We start from the raw sequence: 19,110 nt of genomic DNA on the forward strand, positions 1-19,110 counted from the left end.
CAGACCAGTCCAGACCAGACCAGACCAGACCACACCACACCACACCACACCACACCACACCACACCACACCACACCAGTCCAGGCCAGGCCAGACCAGACCACACCACACCAGACCACACCACACCACACCACACCAGACCAGACCAGACCACACCACACCACACCACACCACACCAGACCAGACCAGACCAGACCAGACCAGACCAGACCAGTCCAGACCAGACCAGACCACACCACACCACACCACACCACACCACACCACACCACACCACACCACACCACACCAGTCCAGGCCAGGCCAGACCACACCACACCACACCAGACCACACCACACCACACCAGACCACACCACACCAGTCCAGACCAGACCAGACCAGACCAGACCACACCACACCAGACCAGACCACACCACACCACACCACACCACACCACACCACACCACACCACACCACACCACACCAGACCAGACCAGACCAAACCAGACCAGACCAGACCAGACCAGACCAGACCAGACCAGACCAGACCAGACCAGACCACACCACACCACACCAGACCACACCACACCACACCAGTCCAGACCAGACCAGACCACACCAGACCAGACCACACCACACCACACCAGACCACACCACACCAGTCCAGACCAGACCAGACCAGACCACACCACACCAGACCAGACCACACCACACCACACCACACCACACCACACCACACCACACCACACCACACCACACCACACCACACCACACCAGACCAGACCAGACCAAACCAGACCAGACCAGACCAGACCAGACCAGACCAGACCAGACCAGACCAGGATGTCACGTAATGCCATGTAGTTGTGGTGTGAGCGCTACTAGCCATTTAAAAGTTGTATCCCTCCTCTCCTCCCTCTCTCCCTCAGACTACAGGTGCAGGAGGACACTGACGGCTCTCAGGAGGACCTGAGTGACTGCTCCTCTGAGTCTATGGAGGTGTGCTGTGAGGAGATGGGTGAGTTTCATTCAACAACAACAACAACAACAACAACAACAACAACAACAACAACAACAACAATCAACAGCAACACACCCTCGGCGATGAACTCTGACACTACACTGCAAAAAATGAGCTTTCAAAAACAAGAAAAAATAGTAATAAAATGGTGCAAATATTGCTTAAAATAAGCTAAATTATCTGCCAACAGAACAGGAAGATTTGGCTTACTAAGAGTTTCAAAAAACAAGTTAAAATAGCTAGCCTCAACGAACCCAGATATATCTTAAAACTAGTGTGGCCAGACTAAGAATACACACACAAACACAACAGGGAGACTGCAATAGAACTGTTAGCGAACCTACACACACACACACACACACACACACACACACACACACACACACAGACACACACACACACACAGACTCACACACACACTTACACACACACACACACACACACAAACACACACACAGACTCACACACACACTTACACACACACACACACACTCACACACACACACACACACACACACACACACACACACACACACACACACACACACACACACACACACACACACACACACACACACAAGCACCACTACAAGCAACTCACTACAGAGAACTGAATGACTGCAGACAAAACACAACTAGATGGTGTAACTCTGGATTTCCTGTATGTCTTGTGGTAAGAGTCTCTCCAGCCAAACCCAGCTGGTCCCAGGTTTCCCTCAGAGGTCGGTTGACCTCTCCATGATCACAGGAGGAGGAGGCTTTGATCTGGGACCGGTTTAGTTTGAGTCAGGTTATGTATGTTTTTAGATGCGTCCGGCATCTCTATAAGCGGGTGTGTCCGTCCGTCCGTCCGTCTGTCGGTCGGTCGGTCGGTCGGTCGGTCGGTCGGTCGGTCTGTCTGAAACGCATTCTTTCAAGTGTAATTCCCTCCTGTGTCCACAAGGTGGCAGAGTTGAGTTGACGCATCTTGTTGTCCGCTCGGACTTGTTGTTTGTTTGTTCGTTCTCGTGTGGTTGTTTTTGGATCTGTGGACCAATGTCCAAAGCAGTGTAGTGAGCAGGGGGCTGGGCCGAGTGTGTGTTGAGTGTGTGTTACCCTGCTCTTCTGTCGGGAGAATGACAACGTGGCGTTTGCTCAGTGTGCGCTCAAAACAGACAGATCCTTCATTGCCCCCCCTAGAGGCACAGTGTCACGTCTCACGGGTTCCAACAGTTTACGTCTGTCACGTACGTACGTCACACTGAATTGCACGAATTTCACCAAATCTCACGGATAGTCACTGATGGAACTGGAATTATTGTTATTATTATAGGTAAAGATGTACTGCTCTGTATCTACAACTCACTCTGAACGTATACTACGTCTGTCTCTCACTGAGATCCAATGCAAATGACATGTGACCCTCCCCCCCCCTCTTCCTGCTAGAGGCCTTGTGTCCTGGCATCCCCATCCCCCCATAGGTGACCCTCTCACTGTATCCCACCCCCCTTCTCTTTGTATAAAACCTGATAGCATACTGCATCAGGTTAGACCATTCTTGAACCAACAGCGAGAGGGGTCTCCATGCTGCAATACAAGCCAACTGAAACTGACTCTGCCTCCGGTCTATTCTTCAACTTTAGCGTGCTTTATTAATATTCTATTACACACTTATAGGCATAGAATAATAATGACAAGTCCAATGGACTGCTGCTCATTATAAGTGAGAGACTGCCGTGTTGGCACTGTGCGACTCTCTCTCTCTGTCTGCGTTCAGTTCTAGCTGTCAAAGATGTTTCAAAAATCAATGTGATCGCACCTTCATCACGGAGCACGACCTGTTCACAAATTGTGCCACAAATGTAACAGTATGCTTGCAGGTGTTGTTTTATCTTTCGTGTGTGTGTGTGTGTGTGTGTGTGTGTGCGTGCGTGCGTCGGGCGTGCGTGCGTGCGTGCGTGCGTGCCTGAGTGCGTGCGTGCGTGTGTGCGTGCCTCTGTGTGTGTGTGAGTTTGTGTGTGTCTGTGTGTGTGTGTGTGTGTGTGTACGGTGGGGCTGGCTCACAGACTTCAAACACTGACCTAATGGATTTCAGGCAAGTGAACTTGCCAGGTTTTTGATGAGCAGACCAGAGTATGCTACCTGTTAGTAGGAAAAGGGAGCCACACAGCTAACACTGGAACTCTGAAACAGTCTTGACGTGTCTGGGCTGGATCTGTTCCAAAGTCAGCCTCTCGTGTAAAGTCAGTGTGTGTGTGTGTGTGTGTGTGTGTGTGTGTGTGTGTGTGTGTGTGTGTGTGTGTGTGTGTGTTTGTGTCTGTCTGTCTGTCTTGTCTAGTGAGACCTGCATTACTGTTTGGTCTGTTAATTACCGTGAATGTCAGGAACTGTGTATAACTGCATCACTAAAGGAAACCTCTGGAAAATGTACGCACTCTCTGTTAGAGGCTAAACTAATCTCCCGGCTCACTGGTTCTTCTCATGCAGAGGCCTGAGTTTCCCATCAGGGCCAGTGGCTGACAGCTCTCATAGATGGATGGGTCCCTTTAAAACTCTATCCGTCCATTTGTTCATTTTTTTGGCGGGGGTTTTCTTCCAAAAGGAAAAGCCGCGGAGATCTATATTTTACAAGTCCGGGTACGTTTGCCAAGGTCATTTGGAGAAACAACAGGCAATTGACCATCAGTGCTGTGGATTCTGATTATTTATAGGTCACAGACTTCTTTCCAGCCTTCGCTGGCCAGAGAGAGAGGGAAGCCGAACTCTTCTCAGACAGCCTGCCGGGCCTGCTAGAGGACTCCACAGCGAGACAAAGGCCGTGCCTTATGCGCACACACACACTGCTTACACAGATATCGGAGAACTCTGGCCAGAAACTGGCACAGATTTAGCATACATCCAATAGCCAAGGTCCTCTGAAAGGAAGGGATTTTCCAAACATTTTGTGATATTGTATATTTAGCAGATGTTTTGTCAAGATCTAGCAGTGAATGTCTCCCTGTTTTGCCAAATGACTGAGGCCAAGACTCACACACACACACACACACACACACACAATGCTAACGCAGATAGCTTCTGAGATGCGGCTCTCGTCTGGCCCAGGTCTGGCTCTCGTCTGGCCCAGGTCTGATATATCTGGTGGACAGATCCAGCTCATGGCTTTGTTTACCAGAAGCATTGTTGCATCATAATCACATTAGAGAGTGTTCACAATGATCATTTTCAAGAAGAATTTGCATCTTATTTCTCTGTAGCTTCTCCAACTACTGTAATTACATGTGACGTCCATTGTGTTTTTGTTTTGCTTTCCTGTTGCTCCTATTGAAACATCTGGCCAGGGTCTTTTGGCTCACCCTGGCATAGTTACAGTAACGGTCATTAACGTGCACTGTCCCTGTTAAATAGATAAACAAATATATATAAATAATTATAAATAACATAGTCAAAGCACAAGGAACCTTCTGAGAATCAGGGGCCAGACCAGAGCCTCATCCATGGCAGTCAGCCCCAGTGTGGAAGGGGCCTCCGTGCGGTCCAGGTCCTCTGTGCTCCACGGTGCAGGTGGGGGTCCTCTGTGCTCCACAGTGCAGGTGGGGGTCCTCTGTGCTCCACAGTGCAGGTGGGGGTCCTCTGTGCTCCACAGTGCAGGTGGGGGTCCTCTGTGCTCCACAGTGCAGGAGGGGGTCCTCTGTGCTCCACAGTGCAGGTGGGGGTCCTCTGTGCTCCACAGTGCAGGAGGGGGTCCTCTGTGCTCCACAGTGCAGGTGGGGGTCCTCTGTGCTCCACGGTGCAGGTGGGGGTCCTCTGTGCTCCACGGTGCAGGTGGGGGTCCTCTGTGCTCCACAGTGCAGGTGGGGGTCCTCTGTGCTCCACAGTGCAGGTGGGGGTCCTCTGTGCTCCACGGTGCAGGTGGGGGTCCTCTGTGCTCCACAGTGCAGGAGGGGGTCCTCTGTGCTCCACAGTGCAGGAGGGGGTCCTCTGTGCTCCACAGTGCAGGTGGGGGTCCTCTGTGCTCCACAGTGCAGGAGGGGGTCCTCTGTGCTCCACAGTGCAGGAGGGGGTCCTCTGTGCTCCACAGTGCAGGAGGGGGTCCTCTGTGCTCCACAGTGCAGGAGGGGGTCCTCTGTGCTCCACAGTGCAGGAGGGGGTCCTCTGTGCTCCACAGTGCAGGTGGGGGTCCTCTGTGCTCCACAGTGCAGGAGGGGGTCCTCTGTGCTCCACAGTGCAGGTGGGGGTCCTCTGTGCTCCACAGTGCAGGTGGGGGTCCTCTGTGCTCCACAGTGCAGGTGGGGGTCCTCTGTGCTCCACAGTGCAGGAGGGGGTCCTCTGTGCTCCACAGTGCAGGTGGGGGTCCTCTGTGCTCCACAGTGCAGGTGGGGGTCCTCTGTGCTCCACAGTGCAGGTGGGGGTCCTCTGTGCTCCACAGTGCAGGAGGGGGTCCTCTGTGCTCCACAGTGCAGGAGGGGGTCCTCTGTGCTCCACAGTGCAGGTGGGGGTCCTCTGTGCTCCACAGTGCAGGTGGGGGTCCTCTGTGCTCCACGGTGCAGGTGGGGGTCCTCTGTGCTCCACGGTGCAGGTGGGGGTCCTCTGTGTTCCACAGTGCAGGTGGGGGGTCCTCTGTGCTACCCCGGGTTTGACATAAAGCCACAGACACTGTCAGTCAATCCTCCAGTCCTCAAGTGCACAGGGCGATGACTTACTGGCCCCAGGGATGTGTTAGAGATTAGGCTTTTCACATTGCGTGGCCACGTGTGCTGAAACAGGCTCAAGTTCCAAGGCCTCTTCCACATATGTGATATGATATACATGTGTACAAATCCAAAATTCAGACTCTCTCTCTCTCTCTCTCCTCTCTCTCTCTTTCTCTCTCTCTCTCTCTCTCTCTCTCTCTCTGTAAAGTCTCTCAGTAACTTCAGTGCTGGGGTCGCAGCAGGCTGGAGTAGACTGGCAAGAGTGTTGTTGACGTCAGAGGGACACATACTGTGAGGGTGTAATTGAGCATCAAGCCATGGTCTCCGATGTTTCATGGTCATTTAGACTTGGCCTATCAAAGATGGAGCCCGACGGCGGAACTGTTCCAGGGCGAATCTGGACCCTGGCACAAGGACATTTTCACTTCAGTGTAGCTGCCTCTTTTGATTCGCTAAAATATGACATCATTACCCTGCTCCTAAGACAGGGGTACTCAATAGGCGGACCACGGTTCCGGATCCAGACCCAGACGCAATCAAATTTGGACCAAAGCCAAAATCAACATTTGAATTGAATTATGATCCAAGCGAGTTTTCATTGGTGCATGTATTGAAAGGTCACTATGAAACAAAGCATGCACACTTCGAACAAACATACCCTTAGAACTCTGAGGTAAGAGCCAGAAAAATAAACCATCTGCAATCATCATACCAAGCAACATGCAGTGCAATAGTTAGATCTGACAAACAACAAGAGCACACATACCTCAACATACTGTTGTGAGTCTGCCTTTTCAACCATGAATATGGTGAAAAACAAACACAGGAGCACACTCACTAATGAACACTTATACATCAGTGCCTCCGCCTGGCCTTCACACCTTTTACGCCCAAGTTTAAACCACAAAAAAGGTGTCACCTTTCACACAAATAAGGGCAGACCACATCACCTTTTGCGGAAAGTTCGAAAGTTTTAGTTGGAGTTATGTTTTGCGATTTTGACCGTCACTGTTCCGGACCCTGGACTGAACGGACATTTGGCAAGTGGACCTTTTGGGTTTCTAATGGAAGACCCCCTGTCCTAAGACAACCCTAAGCTGGGGAGACGATCCCTCTTCACCATCTAAAAGAGCCAGTCAACTCTCCTGTCCATAAACAAATGCCTTCTCATTTTCGCAGTGAAAAAATTCAAACAGTAAATCCCTACAAAGGTAATGGCAAATCATGCTGAACATATTTATAATTGCCTTTAAATAGTTAAGCTCATGAATGCCACACAGTTGATCTTCATACATCCTAAATATATATTTTAAATTCTTTATATTTCTATTTCCATTATATACAGTATATATTATATGGCCTTCTTAAGAAGCCTATCGGCCTTCTATTACGTCTCGTAAGATCTTTAGCCGTGCTGCTGTTGCGTGAGGACCGTCCAAACACAGACAGGTGTTATGGCTTCACCGCTGCCATCACCTCGGCTCTGGAGACTCAGATCCATATCCAGCCCCCCTCCCCCTCTCCCTCAGCGGAGTCTGACACCCGTCCAGTCCAATCCGTTTCCACTGATGTCTTTGGCTCAGGGACGGCTTCCACAGACTCACACCAGGAAGAAAATATTCAGCATGACACCACTGACAGCTCCCAGCTCTGCTTCCCCCAAATCCCTCACTACTGAGAGAAAGACAAACACACGCTCAGAGAGAGAGAGAGAGAGAGAGAGAGAGAGAGAGAGAGAGAGAGAGAGAGAGATAGAGAGTATTTTATTTCTCTAGCAGACATTTAGTTCATCCTGGATGAAATTTCAGCATGTTTTTTCCTTTTTATTTATTTATTTATTTGCTCTTGAAATGGTTCCCCTGCCAGCAGCTGCTGTTTTGCTCTTCCTCTCCCCGCCACGGATGCAGAGACGCAGTGCAAGGCCTGACGCCTGTCCCACCTTGTGCAGATACCACTGCTGGAGGTGTCCGCAGTCGCTGAGGGACCGCCAGCTTCAAAGGAGGACTGTGTTGATGCAGTGGTCCTCAGTGGGAAGACTGAGGAAGACGAAGACCGTTAGTTAGCAACCTTAAGACAGTTTCAGTCGTCACTGGCGCTATAGAAAAATAAAATACATTTGAATGTACTTAGTGAGACGGATCTGGGCCAGACTCAGGCCAGGCCCGGCTGGAATCGGACTTCTCGTCTCTCCTGCTGGCTGCTAATGGTGCTTCCTCTGGGTGGCCTACGTGCGGATGTCTTTAAATGAGGCGTCCCGGGGTTTACGGCTTTAGCCGCGGAGAATAATTAGCCAAACCTCCCGCTGGTTTCACACCATGCCCAGGCACAGCAGTGGTACCTGCAAAGCTCGTTTGAATCAGGGACAACGGGAAGGGGGGCTTTATGAGAAGAAACAGAAACACACACACACACACACACACACACACACACACACACACACACACACACACACATACACACACTTGTCTGACTGCTAGTACTAAGGGTTACATTTTTTTCCCCATACACTGGTCCTGATAACCACACATACTAAATGGATGAATTTTAATGGAGATGTCCCAGGACCTAGATCCACCTCTTGTGAAAATTTCAGAAAGATCCGCCCAGTAGTTTCTGAGAAATCTTATCCACAGACAGACAAACAGACAAATAAATAAATTAACGGACCCGATCGCATAACCTCCTTGCTGGAGGTAATAATGAATGAATAAATGAAAGGATGAATTCATTAATTCATACAAGAATAAATTGATGAATGAATGACTGGCTCGTGTGATGTGCTTTGGATGTACGTCTCTATATGTACATATGTCAATGATGATGCCTTTCTAGATTCTTAAAGTGGGGATTCATCTTACCACCACTGCTAAATAACATGCACACGGACGAACCCGTGACAGCCAATGTGATCCAGTGCGCTCCCCCCCCCACAGTGGCTAGCTTGGTTTATTTTAGGGCGTGATGTGGGAGGCTTTGGTTGTGAATGAGGCCATTTTGGGGCCAGGGCTGTCAGACCCAACTGTGGTTGAGCATGTGAGGATGGTCATGTGAACCACATGACTTTGTATTCCTGTCTGCTTGACTTCCACAGTCTCAGTGTCCCAAAGCGCTGATGCACAAGGCAACAATTTGAGTTATGCTCCGGGGCAGTGCGGCTGAGCGACGTTGTTCCGGCGCTTTCCCATTGATATTCGGCAATCCATTTATTATCTGGATAACTTGTGTTGTGGGCATCTTTGTTGATGTTGCTGTTAGGTCATCCCATCAGAATGCTAGGAATCGGTCATGGGATTGCCGGGCTACATTGCTCAAAAAGTTGCCTGATGTTTGAAATGGAGTTCGTCCCCCTCCATCCCCATGTGCTCATATTCTATACGTTTGTGATTGGCTACTGACATACAAAAGAATTAGACAGTGGTAAGATAGGACCACTCTCAGTTTTGACAGTCCACATTCCGAGGTTTTGTTTGGGTGAATCAGTTGTCACGGTGATTACTGCTCCTCACAAGGCACAAGTATTATAGTCATTTCTGTGTGTACTTCATGTGTGTGTGCATGCACAGATCTATAGAAGAGAGAAGCCTCACCTCAGGGCAGACTTAACCTGAGCTGTTTACAAAATCCAGCCTTTTTAGCCACAGAGGCGTGTAAAGTCTGCTGTAACATAAGGACAGGAAAATATGATCTGTGTGTTAAGCCTGAGGTAGGATCCGGCGTGGTTAGCCTGAGCTGTGTGCAAAGCCTCCTGTCACATTCAGCCCAGTCTGTCTGAGCCGGACTGGGCAACCTGAGCTTCATGTTACAGTACGTTTACTGCAGGATCAACTTGAGCTGTATTCAACCCAGACTGGACGAACATATATTCAAACTGGTTGACCTTTGCTGTTTGTAAAATCTGTCGTTAAAAGGTCCAACACTGGATACGCCTAGCTGTGTTGAAAGTCTTCAGACTGCTTACAGTATTTCTCTGTTCCTAAAACACATTTTTTCAAAGCATGCCTCGGTTTCTCTTAGCTCTAAACACAAATCCCAAAACCACTCACACAAAATGCAAAACCCTTTATATCTCTTGCAAAATGACACTTTGGTTTCAAAACACTATTATATCACCTCAAAAGGGCATTTTGTTTTCAAACAACAAACACAGACCATTATTTGAGTAGACATTCTAAGCATTGATTGAACACTGATGTGCTCAATGGAAAACACTACTATGAAATGGGAAAACACTCGTATGAAAGCCTTATCAGGAGTATTATGCCTTTTCATCTCCAGTGTTACTGTACGCTTTCTTCTGTTGTAAAATATTGTAACTGTATAATGTTTTAACTCAAAAATGAAAGAAAAATGTAAAATAATAAAAGGACAAAAAAACTAGACTGCATCCTGTTCTTGCTCAAGACAATATCGACAATTGTTGTGTTGTGAAACATCTGAAAATACAGTTTGATTTGAACATTTGATTGGATTACAATACAGTACAGTAATGTTTCTGTGCTGATAGGACATAATCAGTTGTGGAAACGTATATGACTTACTTGCACATAGTCATATCATACTGTAATTGTTTGACTCTATCAGAGTTTCTGTCAAAAGGCACCCTGTACACCTGCTTCATTCTCGAGATGTTCTGCCTTAGAACATGGTCCACTGTGGCTAGGCTCTTTGTATTGATGTTTAGGAATATGTCTTGGTCATCAATGGTTGCACTTTGTATTTGTTTGCGTATACTGTAATTTTACAAATACAGTACAATGTAAAATATTCTACAGATACAAATACAAGAATACTATGCTCCTGATACAGTAAGGCATTCAAACTAGTGTTTTACTGTCATAGTAGTGTTTCTTACCCATTCTCTCTTCTGAATGTCCGGAGAATCGGTGCAACTGAGAAGCGGCTTATGTTTGGTTGAACCCTCTGGCCAGCCTTGCCAGCCTCCTGCATGGTCAAACCCATGTTGACCACATGGTTGAACACATTGGCCTGAATCTCATCAGAGATACAGTAATGGCTCTCCGTCTTGCTCTTCCTCTTCATCATTTTCCTCCTCCTCCTCCTCTTACTCTCACTCCTCTGCCCCTCTGATCACCACTCACTTCAATGTTGCCATAAATTGTTCTCCAAAATAGGAGCTAAAGTTTTGATTTCAAATTGCACAACAGCTTTGGAAATGGAAGTTTTGTCATTTGATTAGCAGTGTTTTCTGTTTGAACACAAGGAGGTTTTGGCATTGATGAAGCATGCAAAGTAGAGAGGATGGTGTTTAGTGTTTTGAAGAAAATGTGGTTAACAATTGAAAACTGTGTCTAAAGCAGAGAATTGTGTGTTGTGGTTTGAAGAAAGTGCGGTTAACAATTGAAATCTGTGTTTAAAGCAGAGAATTGTGCTTAAAGTTTAGCAGAATTGGTTTAGGGAGTTGGCACTTGGGTTTAGTGTTCAGAGAAACCGAGGCATGTTTTGAAAAAATGTGTTTTAGGAACAGAGAAATACTGTAACCTTTGCTGTGTGTATAGGTGCTTGTGTGTGTATTGTGTGTATACTGAGTGTAAAGGTGTTTGTGTGTGTATTGTGTGTATAGTGTGTTACAGGTGTGTGTGTGTGTATTGTGTGTATAGTGTGTGTAAAGGTGTTTGTGAGTGTATTGTGTGTGTATTGTGTGTAAGGGTTTTTGTGTGTGCATTGTGTGTTTAGTGTGTGTAAAGGTGTCTGTATGTGAATAGTGTGTATAGTGTGTGTAAGGTGTCTGTGTGTGAATAGTGTGTATAGTGTGTGTAAAGGAGTTTGTATGTGTGTATAGTGTGTGAATAGTCCATATAGTATGTGTATTGTGTGTATAGTGTGTGTAAAGGTGATATGTTTGTTTGTGAATAGTGTGTGTAAATGTGTTTGTATGTGTGTATAGTGTGTAAATAGTCCATATAGTATGTGTATTGTGTGTATAGTGTGTGTAAAGGTCATATGTTTGTGTGTGAATAGTGTGTGTAAATGTGTTTGTATGTGTGTATAGTGTGTGAATAGTGTGTATAGTGTGTGTAAAGGTGTTTGTGTGTGAATATTGTGTGTAAAGGTGTTTGTGTGTGTATAGTGTGTGAATAGTCCGTATAGTGTGTGTAAACTCTGGACTTGTTTGACTGATTAGCTGTGAGCATGCTGTGCGTGTTCATGTCACAGTGTGGCAGTAATGGGAAAAGAGGTCTGTTAAAAAGCAGGGCCTGCAGCTGTTAGTCAGATCATCCACACACACACACACACACACACATACACACACACAAACACTCACTCCGACACACATTTCTTCACAGACACACACATGTGCACCGTCACACCCATACACACAGGCACACACACACAGGGCAGAGAATAGAAAAGAGCATAAAAGAGAAGAGGAGAGAAGTGATCAGAAGAAAGGGAGCAGTCTGGAGCACCTGTGTGTGTGTGTGTGTGTGTGTGTGTGTGTGTGTGTGTGTGTGTGTTTGTGTGTGTGTGTGTGTGTGTGTGTGTGTGTGTGTGTGTGTGTGTGTGTGTGTGTGTGTGTGTGTGTGTGTGTGTGTGTGTGTGTGTTTGTGTGTGTGTGTGTGTGTGTGTGTGTGTGTGTGTGTGTGTGTGTGTGTGTGTGTGTGTGTGTACCACTGCAAGTCTGTCACCAAGTATAAGAGCTTCACTAACTGCCCCTGGCAGACAGCATCCCCTCTGTCACTCACTGGTCAGGTGCTGGGTGCCATTTTGTAATAGCTCATAAAAGCCTTCCGCAAGGGAATGATACGGTCACACCGGCATGGCCACCTGTGCCAAATAACCTCAATGGCGTACACACAATCTGCTGGGTTAGAGAAAGCAGAGCACTTTTCCTGATGTTTCAAGGAATTACACTTATGCACATTATGTTGTTAACTTTCTTATTTGACACTTATGTGAAACTTTCTTATTTGACACTTGCACTTCTTACCCTTACCATGCTCATTTAATCTTACAAACACACATTTGTGTATTCAAGCGCTTGCACATAAATGTACTCTCACAGGAACCGATACACAAGTACTTTTCAAAGTCACAATAACAGAGACACACACATACTGTTCAAAGTCACAATAACAGAAACACACACATACTGTTCAAAGTCACAACAACAGAAACACACACATACTTTTCAAAGTCACAACAACAGAAACACACACATACTGTTCAAAGTCACAATAACAGAAACACACACATACTTTTCAAAGTCACAACAACAGAAACACACACATACTGTTCAAAGTCACAATAACAGAAACACACACACATACTGTTCAAAGTCACAATAACAGAAACACACACATACTGTTCAAAGTCACAATAACAGAAACACACACATACTGTTCAAAGTCACAATAACAGAAACACACACATACTCTTCAAAGTTACAACAACAGAAACACGCACATACTGTTCAAACTCACAATAACAGAAACACACACACATACTGTTTAGTTCACAACAACAGAAACACACACACTGTTTAAAGTCACAACAACAGAAACACACATACAGTTTTGCTCACTCACACTACCATTTTACACATGCAGACTCACATATGCACACACACACACACACACACACACACACACACACACACACACACACACACACACACACACACACACACACACTCACACACACACACACACACACACACACACACACAAAAACACACCCGCACACACACACACACACACACTCACACACACACACACACACACACACACACACACACACTCACACACACACACACACACACACACACACACACACACACCCGCACACACACACACACACACACACACACACACACACACACACTCACTCACTCACTTCATCAAAAGCTGTGACGGTCACAGCGTGGGCCGTTGGCAAGTGTGTGTGTTGCTTTTGGTCTGGCTGTAAGGCAGTTTGTAATGTGAACTAATTGGTTTGGTGGGAGTGATTAAGAGGGTTTTGACATCAGTTTTTGTTTGCAGCTTTCCAGGAGACTGCCCTCAGTAGAAACACACTGATTGAGACCACGTGTGTGTGTGTGTGAGAGGAAGCGGAGAGAAAAAAACTCAGAGAGAGAGAGAGAGTTTCAAAGCCTGAGTTGGCACTTCTGAGAACTTCATTAGCTAGGCTGTCTTTAGGAGCTTGGCAGTAAGGAACCCAACAGGGGTAGAACAGAGAGATACAGACTCCTGCACACATTAATATATGTAGCAGAACAGAGAGACGCAGTACTGTACCCAGGTCAGACTCCTGCACACATTTATATATATGCACAACAGAGAGACGCAGTACTGTACCCAGGTCAGACTCCTGCACACATTTATATATATGCACAACAGAGAGACGCAGTACTGTACCCAGGTCAGACTTCTGCACACATTTATACACGTAGCTGGCACTGTTATCCAAATCAATGCACAGCACGGGCATACATTTTCAGTAGTACATACTGTACATTAGAAGTATCTATTTTCATGTGTGGGAGTGGATCAAAGGAGCCTGGTGTTGTTTGCACACGCTTTGTTAGTGGTTTTACCAGCTGAACCCGAAACACACACACACACAGGGCTTTCTACATGAAGAACAAAAACTATTGAGAACGGTGAACTAGCACTCAGGCAGAACTTTATACATTAAGTCAGAATTCTACAGATGCAGACATATGAAGAACTCAAATGGAGTAGAACTCAAACTCTACAGATTATTCAGATGGAAATCTAGTCTGTTGGATAGAATTCCCGGTATTTGGACAGAACTTTGCACAGACACACTATTGTATTGAAGTCTGATTATCTGCTTCAGATGGAAATTCAAACATCTGCACACACACACATACACACACACACACACACACACAAACAAACACTCACACACACACACACACACACACACACACACACACACACTAGAGATGCGCGGTTGGCGGTTGCACCCGCGGACTCCGCGGTTAAACCGCGGATCGGGCGGATGACGTGACAAAAAATAATATTTTAATTAACTTCGGGCGGGTGGCGGTTTACCCAACGAAATTCAAAATATATACACATTGTTAAATGTCGTTACCTACATCCAAGCACATTTTGAAATAATCACATTTTCATCAGGCAGTAAATTGGCCTTGTTCCGTGTATGCATACAAAGCAAACAAAGGAAGCAAAAAAGTTTAAATTAAGTGACGATCATGTCGCGTCTCTTTGCAACGCCGCAAACCTGCAAGCTATGAGTCAGCTGTCAGTATTGGAAGAAGCCTTAACGTGTCGTAGATGAAACTGCCTGGGTTATTTTGTTTCGTTAGGCTATTAGTTATATTTTAAAACAGCCAGTCATTGTAGCCTACCACTCGTGGAATAAGGAATTTCAAAGAGATGATGGAGTGATTTGACTCAGAAGTGACATTGGGCATTGGCAGCGCGAGATGAACAAGTTAAACTTCTAGCTCATTAACATCACCAGCTAAGAAAGAAGGTAAGAAAAATAGTCGGAAAACTTTGATTTGCAAGGCAAGCAGGCAAGTGTTGGGGTTGTTACAGTATAAAGCCTACAATGCGGTGAAATTTCGGAATTAATAGACTCAGCGTTTCCTTCTAAACTAAAAACAGTAGGCTATATTACCATATTAAAATGGTGTACAAAATTGCGTTTTATTACAATGATAAAAAAGTGTAGGCCTACTAGCCTATGGTCAGGTTTGCCGATGTGCTTGGCTATTTTAAAGTTTCTCCCTGTGCATCGAGGGGCTTTATCCTTTAAATATCTTTGCGGCATTGGATCAGTCTCCTTTCAAGAACAGGCAAGAACTGTCTAGCCTAGCGCCACAGCGCCTATACCTAAAAACAACAGGCGGATGGCGGGCGGGTGCGGTTTTGAAAATTGGTCAAAAAAATTGGTGCGGATGGATAGCGGATGGATCATGCGTTTTGTGATGCGGTTGCGGATGAAATAATAGCCCATCCGCGCATCTCTAACACACACACAAACACACACACACATAACCCAAACTCTCAGCTAATATCCAGACAATGGGAATGTGTACATCTGTGACACGTCAGCACAGTCAGAGTAACAGGCAGCTCCTCGTTTATCATCTCCGAAGAGGGAATCTGGGGACATGGTCCCGTCTCCATCCCTGACCGGAGGGACACGTTCCCGAGGACACATCTGGCCGCACAGACAGCTGTGCAGCTGGGAGCTGGCCTCGGCATTGGAGTCGAAGCGTTGCGACGAGGACCAGATGCGCGGGAAGCCTCTCTCGTCCTCTTCTCAGGGGGGGTGTAGAGCTCCTAATTCATTCGCAGTGCCTACTTTGAGCAGCCTGGGAGACGTGGAGATATTGGCAGTACTCAGGCCTGCTTTGAGAGCTGTGGGAGAATTAAAGCTATTTGCAATCCTCCACTTTGAGGAGCTCTAGGAGAATTACAGTTTTTTACAATCGGATACACACTAAAATCAAAAGTGTAACACAATTATCAAAACCTTCACTCAAGGAGCAAAACAACGGCTCAGATCTGCACAACTATAAGCACATTTAAACATCACACTTTTTGCGAAACCATACACACAAGTGATTTGCAAAGCACTAAACACACTTTTATGCTTTAGACACAGACGTATATCAAGAGGTCACTTCCTTGCAATTCCAAAACACTCTGTCAAGTTACCACACCTACGAGCCGGTCAAATAAACACAGCCATCAAGTGCCCAAGCACCTGATTGCTTAATTGTAGACACACCAAACAGGTTTAAGCACTATAGAAATGCAGCAGATGAGTAACTGTAATCTGTCTTCAATCAAAATGGAAGGAGTCAAAAGAAGAAGAGTGAGGGTGAGAGGGGGAATCCACAGAGGAGGAGAAGGAGGAAGAGGCCGAGGCCATGCCATGAGGCTGAGGTCAAGGTGGAAGTAGAGGAAAAGGAAGACCTGTAGCAGGAGGAAAGTGTGCTCAAGGAGAAGAAGACCAAATGTATCAAATACAGTAAACTTGAAAGGAGGACAGGCCCATATTCACGCAAGAACAAGATATAGAGATCATAAACATGCTTTTGGCAAATACGTAATGCTATCAGGCTCAGAGAAATTCAAGCAAACATTATCGGTGACCATGCCATTTTCAATACAGTAATATCCATCAGGTCTCTCAGTCAACACTGGCGACACTGACAAATCTGTACATTTTACTGAAAATGGAATTGTAACCTGTATTGGAAACATCTTTTCACCTTTGTCTGATATTTGCTGAGCTTACAGTGTTATGCACACTACTGAAGTAGCATGAAAACTGGGACATGTTTTGTTGTGATTCTCCATGTTGACATGTTGACTGATTTGGGTATATGGAGAGGATTACGTAAATAATATTTTCATCTGCATTGGTCTTGGGTAGTGTTTTTACTGTATTGTGTATTTTCACTTTCTCTGTGTACTTCACTTACACTACTCTAATCACTGAGAAGTAGTATTGCTAAAAGTGGTTTAGGTTTATAACAGAAGTGTGTAAGTGGTACAAACAGAATTCAGTATATGCAATCTGTGTGTTTCATATGGTAACAAAATATGGTTTTGTTAAATGAGTGTATAGATTTTACAAGAGTGTTTCATTTTGCAATGGATCTGATGTTTTTGCTCATTGGGTGTGTGGTTGTGCTTATTGTGTGAGGCGATTGAAAAGCAAAACAAAGCAGTCAAAATTGTGTGTATCCGATCATAAAAAACTGTAAAGCTATTTGCAATGCTCAAGCTTTGAGAAACTCTGGGAGAACTAGAGCTACTTGCAATGCTCACGCTTTGAGAAACTGTAAGAGAATAAGAGCTATTTGCAATCCTCCACTTTGAGGAGCTCTAGGAGAATTAAAGCTATTTGCAGTGCTCACGCTTTGAGAAACTGTGGGTGAACTAGAGCTACTTGCAATGCTCACGTTTTGAGAAACTCTAGGAGAACTATACCTGCTTGCAATGCTCACGCTTTGAGAAACTGTGGGAGAATTAAAGCTATTTGCAATGTGCACGCTTTGAGAAACTCTATGAGAACTAGAACTACTTGCAATTCAGTAAACCTGTGGTTACTTATTGGACACCTCAGTTCTTTCTGTTTATGCTCCAGACATTTCTGCAGTTAACACTTTTCAGAAGAACCAAAAAATCTAAATGACAGGAAATGGTGGTATGGGAGAGGCTGTATGTATTATTTATTATTTCTGGCAGTTTGCGAGAAATAATTTGTATTAGTTATTATTTCTGGCATTGGGTGTTAGTTGAATCAGCTCCAAACCACGGGAAGTTCTCATTTCTCTGTGTAATAAGAGAGAGATGTCATCACCACCACTGGAGAGAGAGAGAGAGAGAGAGAGAGAGAGAGAGAGAGAGAGAGAGAGAGAGAGAGAGATGTCATCACCACCACTGGTGTGAGCAAAGCATCAGTGCACTCACTCCCCCTCCTACTCAAAGTCTCTCTTTGTCTTTTGCTCTCCTCTCTCTCTCTCTCTCTCTCTCTCTCCCTCTCTCTCTCTCTCTCTCGCTCTTGCTCTCTCTCACACAAACACACACACTTTCTCTCTATCACACACTCACTATGTTTCCTTATTTCTCTCTCCCTCTCTCTCTTTCACTCTCACACACACACACACTCTCTTCATCTTTCTCTGATTTCTTAAAGATCGGCATGTCACCACCCTGGATTTGCAAAGCAAAGCAAAGCTTGGGAGCTATGTTTATTACAGTAAATGACACAAAAGTAAAATAGAAAGCCATGGTGTTGTTGTCCAGGCCTGTTTCTCAAGCCATGTTCGTGTCAGATGACTGCTCTGGCTCTGTGGGTTTTCCTCCAGATGTGCTGGACTGAGACCCCTGTGTGTGGCTGTCTGAGTGTGCTAGCCCTCTCTGCCCAGATGTGCTGCGCTGGGACCCTAGGTCTGCGGCTGTCTGAGTGTGCTAGCCCTCTCTGCCCAGATGTGCTGGGCTGGGACCTCTGTGTGCGGCTGGCTGAGTGTGCTAGCCCTCTCTGCCCAGATGTGCTGCACTGGGACCCCTCTGCTGGGCTGGGACCCCAGGTCTGCAGCTGGCTGAGTGTGCTAGCCCTCTGCTGGGGAGCTGGACTGGCTACGTCCGCTCAGGCTGACACGGGCTGTTAGTCACAGTGTGCTTCAGCATTCGCTGGTCTTAGTCAGCAGTACTGCGCTACGTGTGGTGAAAAAGTGGGACACACACACACACACACACACACACACACACACACACACTCAGAACCAGGAGCTTAAGCAGAGACCTGCATCCAACTGTGGGTGGATCAGCTCAGTGAGGCAGGAACACACCACAGAGTAACTGAACACAGAGCAGGTCTCTGGAATGAAAACTGCTACAGGGTTACTGAACACAGATCAGGTCTCTGGAATGAAAACTGCTACATGGTTACTGAACACAGATCAGGTCT

This window comes from Sprattus sprattus, assembly GCF_963457725.1.
Source record: "Sprattus sprattus genome assembly, chromosome: 10".
In the NCBI taxonomy this organism is placed as follows: Eukaryota; Metazoa; Chordata; class Actinopteri; order Clupeiformes; family Clupeidae; genus Sprattus; species Sprattus sprattus.